This window comes from Choloepus didactylus, chromosome 6 (assembly GCF_015220235.1).
Source record: "Choloepus didactylus isolate mChoDid1 chromosome 6, mChoDid1.pri, whole genome shotgun sequence".
In the NCBI taxonomy this organism is placed as follows: Eukaryota; Metazoa; Chordata; class Mammalia; order Pilosa; family Megalonychidae; genus Choloepus; species Choloepus didactylus.
In genome coordinates this window covers 13,354,836-13,378,413 of record NC_051312.1, presented here as the reverse complement: position 1 = coordinate 13,378,413, position 23,578 = coordinate 13,354,836, and the positions used below count along the sequence as shown (strand labels likewise).

The window sequence follows — 23,578 nt, the reverse complement described above, 5'->3', positions numbered from 1 at the left end:
CATTTGGATGTCTACCCTATGAAGAAGAGTGGTGGCCGGAGAAGACAGAAGCAGCCACGGCCACGTGTGAGGGGTGGTCACAAAGAACAAAGAATGGACAACTCACCACGGGCGGTCACATAAAAAAATACCAGATCTCCACTCCCTTGTCCTAATCCCTCTTTGCACTCTCCCACCCTTGCCGCCTTTCCCCAACTCAAGCCCTAGCTTCTAGAGGGGGTGAGGGCAGATCTGAATCAAATGAGATGGAAGCTTTGAAAGGTTGAAAGTGCTAGTAACCAAAATGAGACTGTCTGAATAGGTTCACCTGGCGCCACGTCTGCCCAAGGCTGAGATGGGTCCTCCGGGCTGCTGTCGCCGTCTCGGTGGTCGCCGTTGCTGAAGTCTGCTCTGGTATCCTGTAAGAAGAGGGGAGTTTGGACACAGACAGCAGAGAGCCTAGAGAGCTGCAGCTTCAGGCTGGGAATACCAGACACTGGAAGAAGAGAGAAGGACTCTCCCCGATGGGTTTCAGAGGGAACCCGGCTCTGCTGACACCTTGATCTTGGACCGCTAGCTTTAGAACTGTGGGACAATACATTTCTGTTGTTTTAAACCGCCTGGTTTGTGTGCTTTGTGACTGCAGCCCGAGGGAAACGCTGCTTCCTTACGTTTCAGTTTCGTCACAAATCAAAAATTAAATCATCCACTTCTGAATGAATCAAACCTTTGTGAACTTTACACACCTGCCACTGGAGGGGAAGAGACCAAGCATGTCCTCAGGGAGCTTCGAGTCCAACTGGGGAGACTGAACGCTGCACAGGAAGTGCCATGCAACAATGTGGCAATGGATAAAAATGTCATCCAACAGGTTTCTCAAAGCAACAGGTGCTTTGGATCTGAATTAACAAGCGAGATTACTGTGTAAAGACAGGTTACTTTGAAGACCGCAGATGAGTTTTGAAGGAACTTTCTGGCAGGGATTTAATAAAGAGAGGGAAAGTCATTTGTTCCTTTTTGTTTGTTTGGTTTTAGAATGCAAAGAAAGAATGCAATACCTTGGGACTGGCCAGAATGCCACAGGGCTTCTTGCATAATGAACACACATTAAATGACTCAGGTGTCTATCTCAGCATTATTTACACCCAAGCGGTTATAAAATTGGACTCAAAGAGCACCCTTGGTGTTGCCTAGATCTGTGAGAGTTGTGATAAGTAAGGGTCACTTTGGAATTATTCAGATCAGCCCACCAGGGTGATAACACCCCCGTCACTGTGTCCGGGGGTGGAGGTGGGAGGTGGAAGGTCTGGCCGCCACTGGCCGCCTTTCCTGTGACCCAAACACGGTGCTCGGGACTAGATGGGTTAGCCTGGCTCCTAATCAGGATGGTAGATGGGGGCTGACTCCCTTCCCTGGAGGGCCTGGGGGTCAAACCCACCCCCTGGCAGCTAGTGGCCTGCAGGTATGTTCCCTCCTCTTTTGCAAATGTGAACATCCACTGGAGACAGCTCAGCTAAGAGTCCATAAGTTTTATGGCACCTGGCCACCCCACTGGGGTCCCTCCCAACAGCATAACATCAAAGAGGGGCACATGTAGATCATCTCCCTGTGTCAGCTGCACATTGAGACCTGCTGACTGCTGACCACGTGGGAGTGATGTCCACTAGGGAAGCTGAGCTTGCCTTGTCTCTTCTCTATGCAAGTAACGGCGCTCCATGCAGGGCCTGTGAGTTGTGCTTTGGCTGGTGACCCCACCCCCTACACATGGAGTGAGCTGGGCCCCCAGGATGGCTCTTCCTGGTGGCAGACATTGGCTTGCTCTTGGCTACCCTCCATCCCAGGCCCTCCTCTGGGCGTGACTTGCCTTCCAGTGTCCGTGGTTTGCTAGGATACCCCTGGACCAATGGGGAGGCACACCTGTCCCCTACACCATGCAGCGGGGAGAGGCTGTAGGTGACTGTGCAAGGGAGAGCTTTATTCTCATGCCCAGCCAGGGAGGCCCCAGAGCAGAGCCTTGGAAGGTGGAACCACCAGCCTCGGTGGCTGCATCACCCAGGTCTCATCCCAGAATGCTCTTAGGTCCTCTGTGCTAACTCTTTCTCTGTCTGAGAAAAAGCTGGGTGGTTAGTTTTCATTTTCGGAAATCCTCCAAAGGCAAAGCCAAACTTCAAGGACTGGAGAGGGAAAGCTTAAACCAGATGCTCAGCCAGCTCGCTCTTGCTTGGTCTTCAGATGCCCCAACTAACAAGAGGCTAGGAGTACACTTGCTGGGTACTTGGCTTATTCATTTAGTAGATATCAGTGTGAGGAACTGGGTGGTGGAACGTGCAAGGAACGCAGCGCCCATAGTCCAGGGAGCCCCTGCTCACCCAGCTCATTGTCTTCCTCCAGCTTGGCTTGGCTTCTGACATTCCCTACCTGTACTGGTTTGTTTATGTTATGTCCCCAGAAAAAGCCATGTTGTCTTACTCAATCTTATGGGGGCAGATGTAAAAGTGTTAAGCTGGAACCTTTGGAGTAGGTTGTTTCCATGGAGATGCACCCACCCAACTGTGGGTGATGACCCTGATTAGATAATTTCCATGGAGACATGGCCCTGCCCATTCAGCGTGGGTTGATTAGTTTACTAGAGCACTATATAAGAAGCTCAGACAGAAGGAGCTTGCTACTGCAACTTACAGAGACATTTTGAAGACGTTGAAAGCAGAGTTTTGCTATTGCTTTGGAGGTACTAGCCCAGAGTTTGCCCCGAGAAGCTGGCACAGAGACATTCTGGAGAACGCCATTTTGAAACGCAACCTGGGGGCAAGCAGATGCCAGCCACATGCCTTCCCAGCTAACAGAGGTTTTCCGCATGCCAATGGCCTTTCTCGATGAAAGTACCCAATTGTTGATGCTTTACCTTGGATACTCTGTGGTCTTATGACTGTAACTGTGTAACCAAATAAGCCCCTTTATGAAAGCCAATCCATTTCTGGTATTTTGTATAATGGCAGCATTAGCAAACCTGAACACTATCCAACCCAGGCCAGAAGCCTGGGGCCAGCTTGGGTTCTTCCTTCTCTTTCACTTTCCCTCCCCTCATAACCATCTCCCCTCCTCATCAAATCACTGGCCAAGTCCTGCCACGCTCATCTTCCACAGCTTCTCAGATGGAAAATATTGATAAATGTTGATGACTATGGGTGTTGGGATCCTGGAGTTTCATTATATTATACTCTCTCCTTTTGTGTAAGTTGGAGTGTTTCCCAACCAGAAAGTTGAATGTAACAAAATAAATAAAGTTTTCAAATTGGTCCCCTCCACTTTGTTACTTCTGGAATGCAGCCCCTTGCCATCTCTTGCCTGGATGACTTCTTAATCACTTTGCCTCCCACCCTTGCCCACCTCCACTCCCAGCCTCCATCTACCCTTATGAGCCATCCTTAGAATGACCGAGGTTCTTCCCTTGATGCTGAAGGTAGATGACAGCATGGTCTCCCTCTTGGGCAATAGTTTAAGCTCCTTTGAATTGAAGAAATTCCAAGATGTGAGACATAGTTAAGTGCTCTACTAGGCAACTGAATTTGGCCATGGGCTGGGAGTCAGGACCCAGGTTCAAGGCCCGGTGCAGCTGCCAATCAGGGGTGCTCCTGGTCTTACAGGAATGAAATAAAAATGCCACTAGCCCTTGGCCAGTGCTTTCACTTTCAGAGGAATTTGAAGAACATCATCATCTCTCTTGAGATGATTTCACCCAGTGCGTTCTTGGTGAAGCATAAAATGAGTGCATTTGCTTCTTCGGAGTAAGGCTCAAGTAACCATCTCATGTCAACTGACCTCACTTGTCTGAAACAAGTTCAGATGCCAAAGTAAATAGAGAAGAGGAGAAGCCTCGTAGGAAGAAGGAAAGCAGAAGCATATCTCAGCTTATTAGGATGTATTTCTCAAGGCATACGTTTTAAAGTACGCAACAGAAACAGATAGATTATTTGGATGACAAACCTGCAGGTCACAGAGTTGAACGGATCTGCTCAAAGTAATTCTTGGTAATAACAGTAACAGTAAATAATAATATCAGTGCAAAGTCATTGTATATCAGAGGCAGCATAAAGAGCTTTCTGAATTGAATCTGTCCAACAACACTGTGAGATAGTGTTCCCTATAAAGGATCTTATAAGGATGAAGAAACAGACCCAGAGTTATAAGTCCCAGAACCAGGAATTGACCCCTGCTCTGCTGGACTCTGGGGACCCTGTTCCTGACTGCTCTGGTACACTTCTGATTGCTCTAGTACATGTTTCCCTGTTGTGCTAGACAGTGCCTAGTTAGTGTCAGAGCTGGGACATTTCCCAGATCCATTATATCCACTGTCCTTCCCACCTCTGAAAGAGAGAGAAAGAAGGGAGGGAAAGAGGCAGAAAGAAAGAAAGGGAGAAAGGAAGGATAACAGAAAGAAGGAAGGAAGGAAATGGGAGAAGGAAGCAAGGAAGGAAGAAGAAAGAAAGAAAAGAAGGAAGGGAGGGAGGAAGGAAGAAAGAGGGAAGGAAAGGAAGGTTAGAAGGAAGAAAGAGCAGAAAGAAAGGAAGGAAGGAACAAGTTAAGTGAAACATAAGATTCTCTGACTTTTGAAGCCAAAGATTACAAGGCCGCCCAGTGTTTTGCCCCCCACCCGCTCCAGACCTCACATTTTCCTCCCCTTCCCCATCTTGTTCACAGCCTCACAGGTCAGGAGGGCTGCAGTGGTTCTGCAATCATCTACTCGTCCCTGCCCATCCACTTACAAGAAGCTGTCCTTCTGGTGATAAGGCCAAGCAAATTAACTTTTTTTAAAAAAATCTTAACTGCGTGTTTTGCAAACTGACTTTATATCCGAATATACAGGGAATGCAAGATCAAGGGGAAATGACCCTCTCATGGATATTCCCTAAGGAGAGACACTACCCACCCATCTACTGGGATTTTGCCAACATTGGCTGCTTGGTTAGCGTTGGCTGTGCTCAGTGCCTTTATAGGCATTATCTCATTATATAATCCTAGGAGTAGGGCCCATTGTTCTCATTTTAAACATGAGGTAGCTAAGGCACAGAGAGGTTGAAGAGATGCTCAAGGCCACACACTATAAACCAGGGGAGAGGGGGAGTGAGATCCGAATCCAGGTATTTGATCATTTTATTAAACTGCCTCCCTCTTTAAGGAAACATGCCCAGGGTAAAGGGAAGGTGGTAGTGGTGAGAAGTCATTGAACTGGAACCCAGGACATGTTGACCTGAGATGCCCCAGGAGTTCCCCTAGTTGTATCATTCTATGCCGAGGTCCTGCCTCAGCAAACGTGACAGGGTCCTAAAGTGGGGGTCGGCGTCGGCGCAGCAAGGAAGGAGACAGACACGCAAAGTGTCTGGGACGAAGCTCAGGGCTCCGACAATTTTAATGAAAAAGTGATTTTCTTTTATAGCTCAAAGTTACATAAGCTCTGCACCTGGATCACGCGGGTGAGAGCTGGCAAGCACAGCATATAAATCACGAAACCATTGTTACTCAATTCCAGGGGACATTGGGGTCCGAACAGGGCGGGGGGACCGAGCAGTGTGTGTTTTCATCCCTATGTTAAGACAACTCTATTCCGGTGCAGACCTTCCAAGTTCCTCATAATATTCTTCCTTGTTCTCAGTAATGATCTCTGTTTTGGCTATTTTAATTATTTAGAAGGGCTTGTTTTTGTACCTAAAGTAAATTAGCTGTGGGCTCATACGAGGAACTACTCTCGTACCATAAGCCCGTGGGGTGGGTGCCCAAAGAATTTCTTGTATGCTCTGGCTGCCCGAGGCCAGCCATTAGGCACTAGTGGAGCGTGTTGACCCTGATTCAGTTCTAACCTCGGCAAACAACGGGGCCTGTCAAGGAACTGGGTGATGAATTACGTGGTTTACATTGCTTCTGCTTTGGCCTTCTAATCACTTTCTCAGTGAAATATTTTTGGATGTTAAAGGGGGAACTTGTGTAAAGGAGGATGTCTGGAAAGGGGCAAGGGGGCTTTAGGTGGCTAAACGGGGTGGCTGCTTTCTCATAGGTGGAGGAGGGGGTTCATCGAAAGGTAAAATCATCGGAAGGTGCCCAACACTTTGTCATATCTTTGATTATTATCCAGAGTATATCCCAAATTATTACATTAGTAAAGAAAAAGAGAAAGCAGAAGCACAAAGATTAAAAGAATCAGCATTGCAATAGTCCATCGGTGGTAGGCTTTGCCAGGATCCGTCGAGGGGCCACGCCCGCCGCTGTGCGGCACATCCACAGTAATGTTTTCTGTTGAACCTGAGGCTTTGCCATCAGGTTTAGGATGTGGCGATTTGGCTCCCGACAATTCTAATCCTCTGTGCCTAGTCCAGAGAAAGGACTTGAAGATTTGTTAAAGTTTGAATAAAAGAAGTGCCTTGGTTTTTGTGATTATCACTATTCTTAAAGAATGTTCAAAGGGATGCTTCAACAAATATATTTGGCAGCTTCTTTTTCATTCTGAATAACTAGCTATCTGAATATTCTCTAAGACCCGCTTAGCCCACTGTGATGTTTAAGTTCATGTGCCAACTTGGCCAGGTGGTGGTACCCAGGTGTCTGATCAAGCAAGCACTGGCCTAACCACTGCTGTGAGGATGTTTGTGGCTGGTTAACAAACCAGAAGGCTGCTTTGTTAAATCATCAGTCAATTGGTTGCAGCTGTGACTAATGATGTCAATGAAGGGTGTGTCTTCCACAATGAGAGAATGCAGTCAGCTGGATTTAATCCAATCAGTTGAAGACTTTTAAGCGAGACAGATAGAGGACCTTCACTTCTTCAGCTGACCAATGAAGCATTTCCACTTCTTCTTCGGCTGACCAGTGAAGTGTTTCCTGAGGAGTTCATCAGAGTTGCCAGTTCATTTCCTGAGTTCATCAAACACGTTCATCAAAGTTGCCAGTTCATTGCCTGGGGAGTTCATCGAACATCTTCATTGGAGTTGCCAGTTTGCTGCCTGCCCTATGGAATTTGGACTCGTGCATACTCACAGTTGCATGAGACACTTTTATAAATCTTGTATTTATAGATATCTCTTGTTGATACTGTTTCCCTCGAGAACCCTAACTAATACAACTTGGTACTGGGAGTGGTTCTTGAGAAGCAGAATCTTAAAATGGGCTTTTATAATTTGTTTCCTACTCTGATTAGATTCAAAGGCACTAATGAGTCCATTTCCAATAATCAAGATGGCACTGACAGTCCATGGGGTGAGTTGGCAATGGAGATATGCAAAATAGCACTGTTTGATTCTCCTAATCATACTCTTGTATGAAGCCAGGCTCTGGGTGACAGTGTTTTCAACACCTTCACAGAGTTTTGCAGAGTTAAGAAGTGTACTGATGTTGGCTGGTTGCTCTTAGATATGCTGGATAAAGGTATAAGAGAAAGGGATGGGAGGCGGGGCAAGATGGCGGAGTGGTGAGGAGCAGAATTTCGTCTCTCCCCTAGAGCAGCTGGCAATTACCCAAGAACTATATGAAACAGTGTTTTCGGGGTCTCCAGTAACCAGTCGCACATTGGACGCAAGTTTGGAATTGGAGGAAAAGCTGAGATCGCAGCGAACACTGTAAGTTCCCCGGACCAGGGGTCTGGCGCCCCTCCCCACCCAGACCTCACAGACTGTCTTGCTGCCGGCTCCCTGAAAGGGGGGGAAAAACACCAAAAAACAGCAATCTTCTGAGGGCAAGAAGGGAGGCTCAACCCAGCCTCAACCGCAGAATTAATCAACAAATTAATTAACTAACTTTGGGAGCTAGGGTGCTAAAGAAGGGCTGGGCTCTGAGAAGTGGGGGCACGTAAAAGCGGGCACCCATTCCCAGACTCCAAAAAAGCCATTTTTTTTCCCCCTTCATTTTGTCCCTTCTGGCTTCTCACTGATCCCTTATCTTTTTGCATTTCAGTAGCCCCCGGCAGGGGTGGAACTGAAGCAGTTGGAGAGTAATTGTCAGACAATAGCCCAAAGCATATCTTTAAATGCTCTATTCTGGCACTGACAAAGCTTCCAGGCTGGGGAAAGACTTTTAAAAGAGACTCTTTTTTTTTTTTTTTTTTTTTCCTTTCTCCTTTTTCTTGATTTCTTTTCTACTTCTTTTTTTTTTTTTTTTTTTTTAAATCTAAAAGTAATATATGTGGTTATTTTCTATTGGAAAGCCCAGGTTGGGGGACTGGGCTGGGCTTGGGGGAGACAGAGTACCCACAGTGTCTTTGAGTTCCGTATTCACTACTGAAGGCCTCCACCCCCGTCTTTAATTGGCAACTCAGGCTGACCAAGGAATCTACCTGGAGAGGCCCCAAAGAGGAGAGGGGAGAAGGGAATAGTGCCCCTGAGAGACAACTGGAGTTCTGAAGATTGGGAGAGTGGAGGGAGGTCCAGCTCAACTGGCAGTCCTCCTTCTGGGAATTCAGACCCCAGGGGCTGGAATTCAGATTCCGGCTTCAGTCAGCCACGTCCCTGACAGGATCAGAGTCACCAGGAGAACTAAAGGCTCCATACCTCCTTCCACTGGTGGGGGAGCTGCAGGCTGGCTACCACCACCTGCTGGACAGGAGAGGAAAAGCACCAATTCTAAAGGCCTCATAGGAGGGTCTCATTCTCAGGAAAACTCCATACCCTCCCAATGAGACATGGGCCTCATTAGACTGGGAAAATCTGACTGGGGTCGATCATATCTGAGGAGACCCACTCACAAAAAGGTTACATAGAGGCAGAGCAAGAAACAGAAAAAACAAGAGGGGAAAAATTCTGATCAACTAAATAGAACCTAAGTTAGAGGTCTAGAATAAGTTGAACTGAGTAACAGAGGCCAGAGAACAAAGCCAACCAACAAGAAAACCACTAGGTAAAAGACAGAAAACAAGCTCCAAAATAGACTAATCAAGAGAAAGGGATGAGCTAAAGGCTTCAAATTTGAAACTTAGGCACTGTATGACAGATGTAAAGGTTTCTGTGTGTGCCCTGAAAAAAAATCTTATTTCTTGTGGCCACAGACTTTCCATTTCTGAAAACCAGACCCAGAGTCTCATTGTGTGTGTAGCAGATTTACACCTCTCAGGGTGTCTGCTGTTAAAGTAAAGGCGTTGATTGGAAAAGAATGGGATCCTGAAACTTGGGATGGGGACATGCGGATTGATAGTAATGGCAGTGAGGACACTGGAACCCTGGATTCTGCTGAGTCATTGTTAGATACACCTGTAGTGGTCTGTCCTGAAGAAACAGCCCCCCCACCTCCAGTCTGCCCTGAGGAAACAGCTTCCCCACCTCCAGTCTGTGCTGAGGAACCTGCCATCCAAACTCCACCTAAAGAGATTAACCCTTCAGTGTCTGCTAAACCTGTAATCACATCCCCTGAGGAAGCAGCCCTCACTCCTCTGTCTGGAGAGATTAATCCTGTTTTACGAGATGGAACTGCAACAGGATGTCCTGAAGTAAATGGTTTGAGGGACACTTTAATTCTTTTCATGACCCACCCCCACCACCAGTCTTTGCTTCAAGACCTATAACTAGACTAAAGTCCCAATAGGCCCCGAAAGGTGAGGTACAAAGTGTGACCCATGAGGAAGTACGCTATACTCCAAAAGAACTGTATGAGTTTTCCAACTTCTGCAGACAGAAACCACGGGAATATGTGTGGGAATGGATATTGAGAGTGTGGGATAATGGTGGAAAGAGTATAAAGTTGGATCAGGCTGAATTTACTGATACGGGCCCACTAAGAAGAGATTCTTCATTAAGTGTTGTAGCTCGAGGGGTTAGAGAGGGCATTAACAGCTTGTTTGGGTGGCTGGCTGAAACACAGATCAAAAGGTGGCTGGCATTACCTGAGGTTGAAATGCCAGAACTGCCCTGGTACAATGTGGAGGAGGGGATTCAAAGGCTTAGAGAGATTGGAATGTTAGAGTGGATTTATCATGGAAGACCTGCTCACACACCCCTGGAATGTCCAGAGGACACACCTTTTACCAGGACTGTGAGACTAGCTCCATCATCCCTGAAGAGCTCTGTAGTCGCCCTTCTCTGTAGGTCAGATATTACTGTAGGAACTGCTGTCACTGAACTGGAATCCTTAAACACAATGGGGATAATCGGGTCCTGAGTCGGCAGAAGCCAAGTGGCTGCAGTTAATCACCATAGACAAGGTGGGCATGGCTACCATAATGGAAAACAGGCTCAAAGCAGCACTCAAAATAATATGACTTGCAGAGACTTATGGTGTTGGCTAGTAGATCATGGAGTACCTAGTAATAAAATAGATGGGCAACTGACTAAATTCTTGTTTGAAGTATATAAGCAGAATTCCGGGTCAAGTGAATAAAAGTCTACCTTGAATTATGAAAGGGAGAGTCATGGCCCCTTAATCAATTCCCAGACTTAAGACAGTTTACCGATCCAGAGCCCCTTGAGTGAGGGGGAGGCCAGGTACCCTTGGGGAAGGACCCTATTACAGTGTCAAAAATTTATACTGTTAATCTTCCTCCCAGCCTTCCCCAGGGGGACCTACAGCCTTTTACCAGGGTAACTGACATTGGGGAAAAGGAAATGATCAGATATTTCTTAGATTATTAGACACTGGTTCAGAAGGGACATTAATTCCAGGAGACCCAAAACTACATTCTGGTCCACCAGTCAGAGTTGGGGATTATGGATGTCGGGTGATCATTGGAGATTTAGCTCAGGTCCGTCTCACAGTGGATCCAGTGGGTCCCCGGACCCATTCTGTGGTTATTTCCCCAGTGCCAGAATGCATAATTGGGATAGACATACTCAGCAACTGGCAGAATCCTCACATTGGTTCTCTGACTCGTGGAGTGAGGGCTATTAGGTGGTGTGCCAGTTTGAATATATTTTGTCCCCCAAACGCCATTATCTTTGATGTAATCTTGTGTGGGCAGACATTATCAGTGTTGATTAGATTGTAATTCTTTGAGTGTTTCTTTGGAATGCGCCCCACCCAGCTGTGGGTGATGATTCTGATTGGATAATTTCCATGGAGGTGTTGCTCCACCCATTCAGGGTGGGTCTAAGTTGATCAGTGGAGCCATATAAACGAGCTGACATAACAGAAGGAACTCAGTGCAGCTGAGAGTGAACATTTGAAGAGGAGCCACAGACAAGAGGGACACTTTGAAGAAAGCACAGGAGCTGCAGATGACAGACAGTTTGAAGATGGCCATTGAAAGCAGACTCTTGCTCTGGAGAAGCTGAGAGAGGACAAATATCCCGAGTGCAACTAAGAGTGACATTTTTGAGGAACTGCAGCCTAGAGAGGAACGTCCTGGGTGAAAGCCATTTTTGAAACCAGAACTTTGGAGCAGACACCAGCCATGTGCCTTCCCAGCTAATAGAGGTTTTCTGGACACCATTGGCCATCCTCCAGTGAAGGTACTGGATTGCTGTTGTGTTACCTTGGACACTTTATGGCCTTAAGATTGTAACTGTGTAACCAAATAAAACCCCTTTTATAAAAGCCAATCCATTTCTGGTATTTTGCATTCTGGCAGCATTAGCAAACTGCTTTGAAGAGACTAGAACAGGTGGGAAAGGCCAAGTGGAAGCCACTAGGACTGCCCCTGCCTAGCAAAATATTCAACCAGAAACAATACTGGATTGCTGGAAGGACTGCAGAGATTAATGCCACTCTTAAGGACTTGAAGGATGCAGGAGTGGTGATTTCCACCACATCCCCATTCAATTCTCCTATTTGGCCTGTGCAGAAAACAGATAGGTCTTGGAGGATGACAGTGGATTATTGTAGCTTAACCAGGTGGTGACTCCAATTGCAGCTGCTGTTCCAGATGTGGTATCATTGCTTGAGCAAATCAACATATCCCTGGTTCCTGGTATGCAGGTATTGATCTGGAAAATGCTTTTTTCTCAATAGCTATTAGTAAGGACCACCAGAAACAGTTTGCATAAAGCTGGCAAGGCCAGTAGTTTACAGTCACTGTGCTACCTCAGGGTTACATCAACTCTCTAGCCTTATGTCATAACATCGTCCACAGAGATCTTGATCATTTCTCCCTGCCACAAGACATCACACTGGTCCATTATATTGATGTTATCAGGTTGATTGGACCTAGTGAGCAAGAAGTAGCAACTATTGTAGATTTGTTGGTAAGGTATTTGTGTGTCAGAGGATGGGAGATAAATCCAACAAAAGTACAGGTGCCTTCCACCTCAGTAAAATTTCTAGGTGTCCAGTGGTGTGGGGCATGTTGAGGTATCCCTTCCAAAGTGAAGGATAAGCTGTTGCATCTGGTCCTTTCTACAACCAAAAAAAGAGGCACAATGCTTAGTTGGCCTCTTTGTATTTTGGAGACAACATATTCCTCATTTGGGTGTTGTTCTTGTTTGCTAAGGCTGCCAGAATACAAAAAAACAGAAATGGCTTTTATAAAGGGGGTTTATTTGGTTACAAAGTTACAGTCTTAAGGCCATAAAGTGTCCAAGGTAAGTCATCAACAATAGGGTACCTTCACTGGAGGATGGCCAATGGTGTCCAGAAAACCTCTGTTAGCTGGGAAGGCACATGGCTGGCATCTGCTCCAGAGTTCTGGTTTCAAAATGGCTTTCTCCCCAGATGTTCCTCTCTAGGCTTCAGCTTCTCTTCCAAATGTCCCTCTCAGTTGCTCTTGGGACATTTGTCCTCTCTTAGCTTCTCTGGATCAAAAGTCTGCTTTCAAAGGCCGACTCCAAAATGTCTCTGTAAACTGCAGTTTCTCTCTCAGCTCCTGTGCATTCTTCAAGTGTCCCTCTTGGCTGTAGCAAGCTCACTCCTTCTGTCTGAGCTTATATAGTGCTCCAGTAAACTAATCAAGGTCCATGCTGAATGGGTGGGGCCACACCTCCATGGAAACTATGCAATCAGAGTCATCACCCACAGTTGGGTGGGGCACATCTCCATGGAAACACTCAAAGAATTACAATCTAATCAACACTGACAGGTCTGCCTACACAAGATTACATCAAAGGTAATGACATTTTGGGGGACATAATACACAGGTGTGCTACTCTGGCCCATTTACTGAGTGACCAGAAAAGCTTCTAGTTTTGAGTGGGGACCAGCACAAGATGAGGCTCTGTGACAGGTCCAGGCTGCTGTGCAAGCTGCTTTGCCGCTTGGACCATATGATCCAGCTGATCCAATGGTGCTGGAAGTGTCAGTGGCAAATAGAGATGCTGTTTGGAGCCTTTGGCAGGCTCCTATAGGAGAATCACAACGCAGGCCCTTAGGATTTTGGAGTAAAGCTTTACCATCCTCTGCAGATAACTACTCTCCATTTGAGAAACAGCTTTTGGCCTGCTACTGGGCCTTAGTAGAGACAGAACGCTTAACCATGGGCCACCAAGTTACTATATGACCTGAGTTACCTACCATGAGCTGGGTGTTGTCTGACCCACCAAGCCATAAAGTTGGGTGTACACAGCAGCACTCCATCATAAAATGGGAATGGTATATACGAGATAGAGCTTGAGCAGGTCCTGAAGGCACAAGTAAGTTACATGAGGAAGTGGCCCAAATGCCCATGGCCCCCACTCCTCCCACCTTACCTTCTCTTTCCCAGCTCACAGCTATGGCATCTTAGGGAGGTCCTTACAATTAGTTGACTGAGGAAGAGAAAACTCGGGCCTGGTTTACAGATGGTTCTGCATGACATGCAGGCACCACCTGAAAATGGACAGCTGCAGCACTGCAGCCCCTTTCTGGGATGTCCCTGAAGGACTGTGGTGAGGGGAAATCCTCCCAGTGGGCAGAACTCTGAGCAGTGCACCTGGCTGTTCACTTTGCTTGGAAGGAGAACTGGCCAGAGTTGCGTTTGTATACTGATTCATGGGCTGTTGCTAATGGTTTGGCTGGATGGTCAGGGACTTGGAAGGAACATGATTGGAAGTTTGATGACAAAAAAGTTGGGGGAAGAGGTATGTGGATAGACCTTTCTGAGTGGGCAAAAAACATGAAGATATTTGTGTCCCATGTGAATGCTCACCAGAGGGTGACTTCAGCAGATTTTAATAATGAATTGGATAAGATGACCTGTTTGGTGGATACCAGTCAGCCTCTTTCCCCAGCCACTCCTGTCATTGCCCAATGGGCTCATTAACAAAGTGGTCATGGTGGTAGGGATGGAGGTTGTGCATGGGCTCAGCAACATGGACTTCCACTCACCAAGGCTGGCCCGGCCACAGCCACTGCTGATTGCCCAATCTGCCGGCAGCAGAGACCCACACTCAGTCCCCAATACGGCACGAGTCCCCGAGGTGATCAGCCTGCTACCTGGTGGCAGGTTGATTGCATTAGACCACTTCCATCATAGAAGGGGCAGCAATTTGTTCTCACTGGAATAGACATACTCTAGATATGGGTTTGTCTTCCCTGCATGAAATGCTTCTGCCAAAACTACCATCCATGGACTTACAGAATGCCTTATCCACCATCATAGTATTCCACACAGCATTGCTTCTGACCACGGAACCCACTTCACAGCAAATGAAGTGAGGGGATGGGCACATGCTCATGGAATTCTCCGGTCTTACCATGTTCCCCATCATCCAGAGGCAGCTCCAGGAGGCTGTGTATGCTCTGAATCAGCATTCACTCTATGGTGCTGTTTCTCCCACAGCTAGGATTCATGGGTCCTGGAATCAAGGGGTGGAAACAGGAGTGGCACCACTATCACGTCTAGTGATCCACTAAGTAAATTTTTGCTTCCTGTCCCTGCAAGCTTAAGCTCTGCTGTTGTACAAGTCTTTGTTCCAAAAGGAGGAGTGCTTCCACGAGGAGACACAACAATAATCCCATTGAACTGTAAGTTAAGACTGCCACCTGGCCACTTTGGGCTTCTTATGCCTCTGAATCAACAGGCAAGGAAGGGGATTACTGTATTGGCTGGGATGATTGATCCCGACTGTCAAAGGGAAATAGCACTGCAGCTACACAATGGAGGTAAAGAAGAGTTTTCCTGGAATAAAGGAGATCCCCTAGGGCATCTCCTAGTACTACCATGCCCTGTGGTTAAAGTCAATGGAAAACTGCAACAACCCAATCCAGGTAGGACTACTAATGGCCAAGAAACTTCAGGAATGAAGGTTTGGGTCACCCTACCAGGCAAAGAACCATGGCCAGCTGAAGTGCTTGCTGAGGGTAAAGGGAACATGGAATGGGTAGTGGAAGAAGGTAGTGATAAATATGAACTACAGCCATGTAACCAGTTACAGAAATGAGGACTATGATGGCATGAATATTTCCTCCTTGTTTTGTTATGATTATGTTTTTATTTGTCTGTAAAGCAAATATCTTTGCTTTCTTCTCTGTCTTATCCCCTTATCATATAACATAAGCTGTGTTGTTCATTTGGCTGTATGTAAGCTAAAGGAAATCAATTTTAAGAGTTAATGTCACCCAAGGACTTGCACCCTATTCTGGAGAGATTTAGTGCGTTTCTGCTTGTACACGGGACAGTGGAGTATTGTTATGCAATATACATGTCTGTTATTGTTCTCTACTTAGAGATAAAGTATGGTTTTAGGTGATGTGTATAATTGCCAGGTTGACAAGGAGTGGACTATGATGGTCAGGTTCATATGTCAACTTGGCCAGGTGATGGTACCCAGCTGCCTGGTCAAGCAAGCACTGGCCTAATCATTGCTGCAAGGATGTTTGTGCCTGCTTGATAAAGCAGAAGGCTGGTTTGTTAAATCTGCAGCTGTGACTGATGACGTCAATGAAGGGTGTGTCTTCCACAATGAGAGAATGCAGTCAGCTGGATTTAATCCAATCAGTTGAAGACTTCTAAGTGAGACAGATAGAAGACCTTCACTTCTTCTTCAGCTGACCAGTGAAGCGTTTCCTGAGGAGTTCATCAAAGTTGCCAGTTCATTTCCTGAGTTCATCAAACATTCATCAAAGTTGCCAATTCGTTGCCTGAGGAGTTCATCTAACATCTTCATTGGAGTTGCCAGTTTGCTGCCTTCCCTATGGAATTTGGACTTGTGCACACCCACAGTTGTGTGAGTCACTTTTATAAATCTTATATTTATAGATATCTCTTGTTGATTCTGTTTCCCTAGAGAACCTTAATGAATACACCCCCGGACATGGGGAGGTCACAGCTGACATAGACGCCTTTCAAGACGAGCCATTTGACAGCGCCACATCTACAAGGAGCTAACATTTATCGCCATTTTACTCTCTGAGGGAGTCAAATGGGGAGAGATTTGCCAATATTTTGCTGGGACTTTCTCTTTAATTTAAAGGTGAATTCTCTTCCTGATTTTATAGTCGGTTGTTTGAGAATAAGGCAACTGGCCACTGTTCATAGAAAGGAGATGGAAGCCGGCCTGTACCAGAGAATGGGAAATCTCCCCAAGACATGATCCTTTTCATTGATTTGAGGTCCTGTAGACACAACAGCGCAGGTGCTTGTCTTCACGGAGTTTACATTCAAGGGGGAGGCAATGGATAATACATTTTAGACAAATAAAGGACTACATCATGGTAAGGGCTATGATGAAAATATAAAGGGATGTGTGGTGCAGGGACTGGGTGGCTATTTTAGATTTAGAAGGACAAGGCCTTTCTGCAGAGGTGATACTTGGGCCAAAGTCTGGGTGCTGGGAAGGAGCCAACCAGGCAGAAGAAATGGGAGGAGCAGGGCCTTAAGCTGGGAGCAAGCTTAGCACATGCAAGGAACAGAAAGATGGCCAGAGAGGCCAGAACAGTGGGAGCAAGATAGTTAGTGGTAGGAGATGGGGCTGAGAAGGAGACTGAGATGGGTCACGTAGGGCCTGTTCCAGCTTCCTGGCTGCCAAAGCAACCACAATGCAATGGGTTGGCTGAAACAATGGGAATGTAATGGTGCACGGTTTTAAGGCTACGGGAAGCCCCAAATCAAGGCACCATCAGGCGATGCTTTCTCCCAGAAGACTATATCTTTCTGGGGCTGGATGCCAGCCATCCTTGGCCCTTGGCTTTTCTGTCACATGGCAATGCATGTGGTGGCCTGTTCTGGCTTCTCTGGTTTCCGTTGACCTCAGCTCCTTCCTGTGGCTTTGTTTCTCTCTCTTGACCTTCCTTATAAGGTCTTCAGTAATAGGATTAACACCCATCCTGACTCAGCCAGGCCACACCTCATCAGAAGGTCCAATTTATAAGGACTCACACCCATGCGAATGGACTGCGTTTAAGGACATGTTTTTCTGGGGTACACAGCTCCAAACCACAGGGGATCAGAGACCAGGTAGAAAGCCTGGCTTTTATTCCAAGAGTCAGGAGAACCCACTAGGTTTCAAATAGAGGAGCCGTGCAAGCTAAGTTATGTGTTTAAAAGCTCACTCTGGATGCTGAGGGGAAAATAAGCAGCAGAAGAGCAAGTGTAGAAGCAGGGAGATGAGTTAAGAGAGGGGTGCTGGCAGCTTGGACCAGTGTGTGGTTGTGGAGGAGAGGATGGATTCGGGATGTGTTCTGGAGATAGATGTGACAAGACTTCCTGATCTACTGGATGTGTGGAACAAGTCAAGCAGGGTATCAACAACAGATCTTAGGTTTTATGACTGAGCCACTGAGTTTATATTTTGTGCATTGAACAATATGAGCATTCATCAGATGCTATTGAAAGAAGAGAACATGCAAAGTTTCTTGGAAGTCAATGCTGTTGTGTATACAAAGACCCATCTCTGATGGGGACTCACATCCAGGGTTTCAAATGGGCTCCTAGGGATGGGGAACATGATGTCATATTTTATTTTTCTTTAGTTTCTGCCTCAGCAGAGCCTAGGAAAAATCCTGGGCATGGTGCTGACTAATAATTTCTTCTTGACCTTTCTAAGGACTCTACTCTCCCCACTCCCTCAGTGCACAGGCCCAGGAGGATTTTGAGTGGAGTAGGGGTTAAAAATCCTTCTGACATTGACTGGAAGCTCATCTCTCTAGTTCACAGAGGGAAATCGGTTACAGAAAGATTGGCTGAAGGATGGGACGAAGAGCACTTGATATCTCCAACTGTAACCCTAGAAGAGATAGGACACTGCAGAGCCAGGAAGGATGGCTTGGAAAGAGATATTGGCCTTTAATAGGATAATAAGAAGAGAGACAGATTTAGAGAAGTCTCTAGTGATTAAAATTAGCAAGGGCTACCTATGGAGAATCCCAACTTTGTTTCTAGAAGTCCACTGGGAATCTAGAATAAGAATGCTACCCCTTCCCCCATCCTCTCCCCTAAGATTGGGCTTTACTAATTTACATGAGTAGGAATCAGTAAAAATTTCTTCTATAGTTTAACTCAGGATTAAAACCACGCAAATCTCATTTTCTAAAGGAATCCATTTTTCTAATGCTCTGGGAAGAAGCTTAATGGGATATTCTGTAGGTAAGTGGAACAATCCTATAGGTAAGTTGGCAAACTAGTTAAGAAACTAGTACAGGAGAATGTTAACTAATTACCTTTACCTTACTGCCTTAAATAGTTTAAAAGGTTTTACTTCCTCTATCAGTTTTCTATTGCTGCTGTAAAAAATCAGCAAATTGTTGGTGACTTCAAACAATACAAACTTACTATCTTACAGTTCTGTGGGTCAAAAGTCTCAGTGGGCTAAAATCAAAGTGTCATCAGTGCTGCATTCCTTTCTGGAGGCTCTAGGGAAGAATGCCTTGCTTGGCCTCTTCCAGCTTCTAGAGGCTGCCCACATTCCTTGGCTATGGTTCCCATCCCTCTTCAAAGCCAGCAATGGCAAATTGAGAGCTGTCACTCCAAACTCCTCTCCTGCCTACCCTTTCCACACATAAGGGTCCTTGTGCTTGCTTCAGGCCCACTGGGTAATCCAGGATAACCTGCCTAATTCAAGATGGGCCTGTTAGCAACCTTAATTCCATGTGTTACCTTAATTTCTCATCACCATGTAACCTAACATAGTCCCAAATCCCAGGGATTAAGACATGGGCATCTTTGGGGGTGGGGGGGGGTGGGGCATTTGTCTGCCTACCACAATTCCTATCAAAAAAAGCAACAATGAGAATATTTTTAATTGCACCAAACTGCAATTTACTACCAACCTTTTTACCACTACCCCAGTGCTGAGCATGTCTACAAAATGATTTGCTGACACTCAGATTTTTTCTGTTGAGCTGCTCTTTGTCCCAAAAGCAGCAGAAGAAAATAGTAAGATAAAAATAATTCCTGTCACATGTTATTCTAGAATAAACTGTTGGAAACTCCACTTAAAAAAAATAAAAAAATGAAAAAAATGAAGAAAAAAAACCACCCTAACATTGGGTGAAGGCTTACTAAGTTATAGGCTGCTCTCTAAGGGCTTTCCATTCATCATCTCACGACCAAAACAAGGTATTATTATCTCAGTTCTACCGATGAGGAAACTTATTAAAGTTTTCAAGGAAAAGCATAATTTATACCAAGTTCATAACACTCAGAGTTACAGAGCTCAGATTTTGCCTGTGTTTCAAATCAGTTTTCAAAAGTGAGCACTGCCAGGCTTAGATCTCACCATTCACCATCCTATTGCACATGAGAAGAGAGCTGAGTTTCACCATTGATTTCTTTTTTTTATCCTATTTTTTTATTGTAGAATATGACATATATACATAGAAGTGATAACTTTCCAAGTGCAATTTAACAAGTAGTTAGCAAATTTCAAAGAATGTTATGGGTTACAGTTCCACAGTTTCAGTTATTTCCTTATTGTGAAATGTAACATATATGCAACAAGGTAATATCTTTCAAAGTGTGATTTAACAGGTAGATATACAGGAAATTTCCAAAAATGTCATGAGTTACAGTACTATAGTTTCAATTATTTCCCTATTGTGAAATATAACATATGTACAAAAGGTGATAGCTTTCAAATTACAATTTAACATGTAGCTATAGAACACATTTCAAAGGATGCTATGGGCTATGTCATTCATTTCTTCAACAAATACTTCTTGAACACTTTCCATGTACAGATCCTGGTAAAGATCTGTAACAAAAGGTAGATAGCTCCTGCTTTGAAAGGTTTACAAAGGTGGCAGATTGGGCCTGCGTATTTGTTTCCTCTCACACAATGACAGTTCAATAAAAGGTAGAATGACTTGGAGAAAAGTGTGTGAAGACAGGGACATTTGAGGATGAATGAATCAACCTGTATCTTGATGACAGATAGTGGGTAGAGGAGAGGGAGCAAGAAAGAGGGCCCAGGAGGGTGCAGCTGTAGCACCCACAGAGAGGGACATGGCTGGGAAGATGCAGATAGACTGCTCTGCAAAATCCCGGAGGGGCTTGGGACTCACAAAAGCCAAAGGGCAGGATGGAGACTTGTAGAGAAGGAGAGCAGGACTTATTAAAAGTCTGGACAGTCAGTAAAAGGAGCTGGACACAAAAGGACAAATATTGTATGATTCCACTTATATTAAATATCCAGAATAAGCAAATTCAGAGAGATGGAGAGTAGATTAGGGGTTACCAGCGGCTGGTGGGGAGGGCGAATGGGGAGTTACTGCTTAATGGGTATAGAATTTCTGTTTAGGGTGACAGAAGTTGGTGATGGTACACAACATTGTAAAAAGCTATTAATGCCACTGATATGTACACTTAAATTGGTTAAAATGACAAATTTTATGCAATATATATACATACACACACACAGACACAGACACACACACACACACATATATATATGTGTGTATATATATATATATATATATATATATATATATATATATATGTTACCACAATTAGGAAAAAAAAAAACCTGAAATACTATAACAGTGTTTTTTCCATAAGGCAGTTTGGGGGATGATGTGGAGATAATGTAAAGTACTTTTAAGGGTGTTTCATATATAGTAAGTGGTCAATAAAAGTTAGCCACTAAAAAAAAAAAAACCTCTGGCCAGGGAACAGCTGATTTCTCTCACCCTCCCCTGTCTTGAAGCTCAGAGCAGGTAGTCAGATTCCTCTACACCCCACCCCAGGCAAAATGGTGGAGCGTCTTTCTTTAAGGAAATAAAGATGCCCATAAAAGAGATCATCAAAACTGCAGGCTCCCCAAACCCTGACCCTAAAGTAAAGTCCACTGGTCAACAATCCCTGCCCATCAACACAGACACCACAATTCCCTTTTTAGGACCTCATAAAAAATTTAAGAAAACCTAATAATTTTATGGAAGAATAATTCACATACACTAAAACGCAACTGTTTTTAAATGGACAGCTTGGTGAGTTTTAACAAATGTTTACTCCCATGTATCTACCAACACGATCAAGATATAGAATATTTCCACCACCCCATAAAGTTTCCTCATGCACAAACAGGATATATATAGAGGCGATATATCTATATATACAAAAACAGAGAGAAAGAGAGGAAGTTTTGTTGTAGGAGTGGCTCACATGACCATGTGAGTTGGCGAGTCTGAATTTTGCAGGACTGGCCTCAAACTGGAAACTCCAATAAAGGTGACTCTGAAGTCTGACAAGTCCAGACTTCATAGGGCAGGAAATTCAGCTGGGAACTCCAATAAAGCTGAAGCTAAATGCCCCAGGGGAAGCTGGCTAGCTGAGGGAGAGGCAAAAATTCTTCTTTCTGACTTCTGAAATCCTCAGTTATATTTTTAATATTTCCAACTGATTGGATGACGAGACCTCCCCCATTGCTGAGGTCAGTCTCCTTTGTTGATTGTAGATGCAATCAGCCGTAGATGCAAATCCATCTAAGAAATACCCTCACAGTTAACAATCAGGTCAGAGCTGGCTGACCAGACAACTGGACCCCATAAGCTAGCCAAGCTGACACATCAAATTGACCACCACAATAGTGTTCCATTCTAGTCCCACAATATAGGAATTTCCACAGTATTCCTACAATTTGTCATCCTTTCTCCTTTTGAAAGACTTTTGGGTTCTTTCCAGTTTGGGACTATTTTGAGGAAAGCTGCTACAAACATTTTAGTTTGCTAGGCTGCTGAAAGCAGATACCGTAAAGTGGGTTGGCTTAACAATGAGAATTTATTAGCTTACAGTTTTGAGGCTGAGAAAAATGTCCAAATCAAGTCATCATCAGGCGATGCTTTCTTCCTGAAGATTGGCTGCCAGTGATCCTTGGCTCCTCTGCCACATGGCAAGGCACATGGTGGCATCTGCTGGTCTCTCCCCCATCTTCTGGGTTTCCTTGCCTTATGCTCCTTGCTTCTGTGGCTTTTCTCTCTCTCTCCATATTCATCCCATTTCTTCTTCTTTTTTTTTTAACTTTATTTATCAAAAAGATATTTGCCCTCAATATCTTATCTGTTCTATCTCTAGGTTCCCTATATTCTACAATATAAGACACTCGTTTTACATTTTTCACAAAGTTCACATTTGTTGTATCATACAATATCTCTCCTTTTGTATCTGACTTATTTCACTCAACATTATGTCCTCAAGGTTCATCCATGTTGTCATATGCTTCAAGACCTCGTTCTTTCTCATTGCTGTGTAGTATTCCATCATATGTGTGTACCACAGTTTATTTTTCCACTCATCTGATGTAGGACATTTAGGTTGTTTCCATCACTTGGCAATTGTGAACAATGCCGCTGTGAACATTGGTGTGCAAATATCTGTTCGTGTCACTGCTTTCAGGTCCTCTGGGTAAATACTGAGAAGTGAAAAATTGCTGTATCGTTGGGTAACTCCATACCTAGTTTTCTGATGAACTGCCAAACTGTCTTCCAGAGTGGCTGAACCATTATACAGTCCCACCAACAATGAATAAGACTGGAACTCTTTATTCATCCCATTCCAAAGGACTCTAGTAAAAGGATTAAGACCCATCCTGAATGAGGTAGGTCACACCTTAACTCAGGTAGTCTCATCAGAAGATCCTACTTAACAATGAATCCACACCCACAGGAATGGATTAACTTTAAGAACATGTTTTTCTAGGGTACATACATAAGTTATTACGTAAACACATATTTTGATTTCTTTTGGGTAAATATTTAGGAGTGGAATTTCTAGCTCATGCACTAAGTAGATGTTTAACTTTATAGGACACTGCTGAACTATCTTTCAAAGCGGTTGTATCATTTTGCATTCCCACCAGCAGTTATTCCACATCCTTACTAACAGTTGATATTATCAGTTCTTTTACATTTAACCATTTTAGTGGGTGTAAAGTGGTATCTTGTAGTGATTTTAATTTGTATTTATTTGAATATAAGATGAGTCCCTCCTCACAAAGGTATCCCTCAAAACCAAGAAAAGGGACTGTAGAAATTGTCTCAGAAATAACTCAAGAACTGATGACATGAGTTGCTGGAATAAAAGGGGCCCACCGAGCGGCCAGCTCAATAGATAAAAAGCAGACTCAGGCTGTATGCATCATCGTGACATCCAGAGCATGAGAGTCAAAAAGAAGACCCCTTCTCAAGGTTTCTAGTGAGAAAAAACAGGTTTCATGTAAAGAATCAAAAATCAAGCTGGCATTGTACTGTCATGGATGAACTGGAAGCTGGAAGACAATGGAGCAATGCCTTCAAAAATCTGTGGGAAAATGATTTCCAACTCAGAATTCCACCCATATATAAGGGCAGC

At 44.7% G+C, this 23,578-nt stretch overlaps 1 pseudogene; it reads right to left on the bottom strand.

Annotated features, from left to right (window-relative positions):
• LOC119536586 overlaps positions 1-3,385 on the bottom strand; it is a 34,542-nt pseudogene extending 31,157 nt beyond the window's left edge.
• Between the last annotated feature and the right edge of the window lie 20,193 nt (positions 3,386-23,578).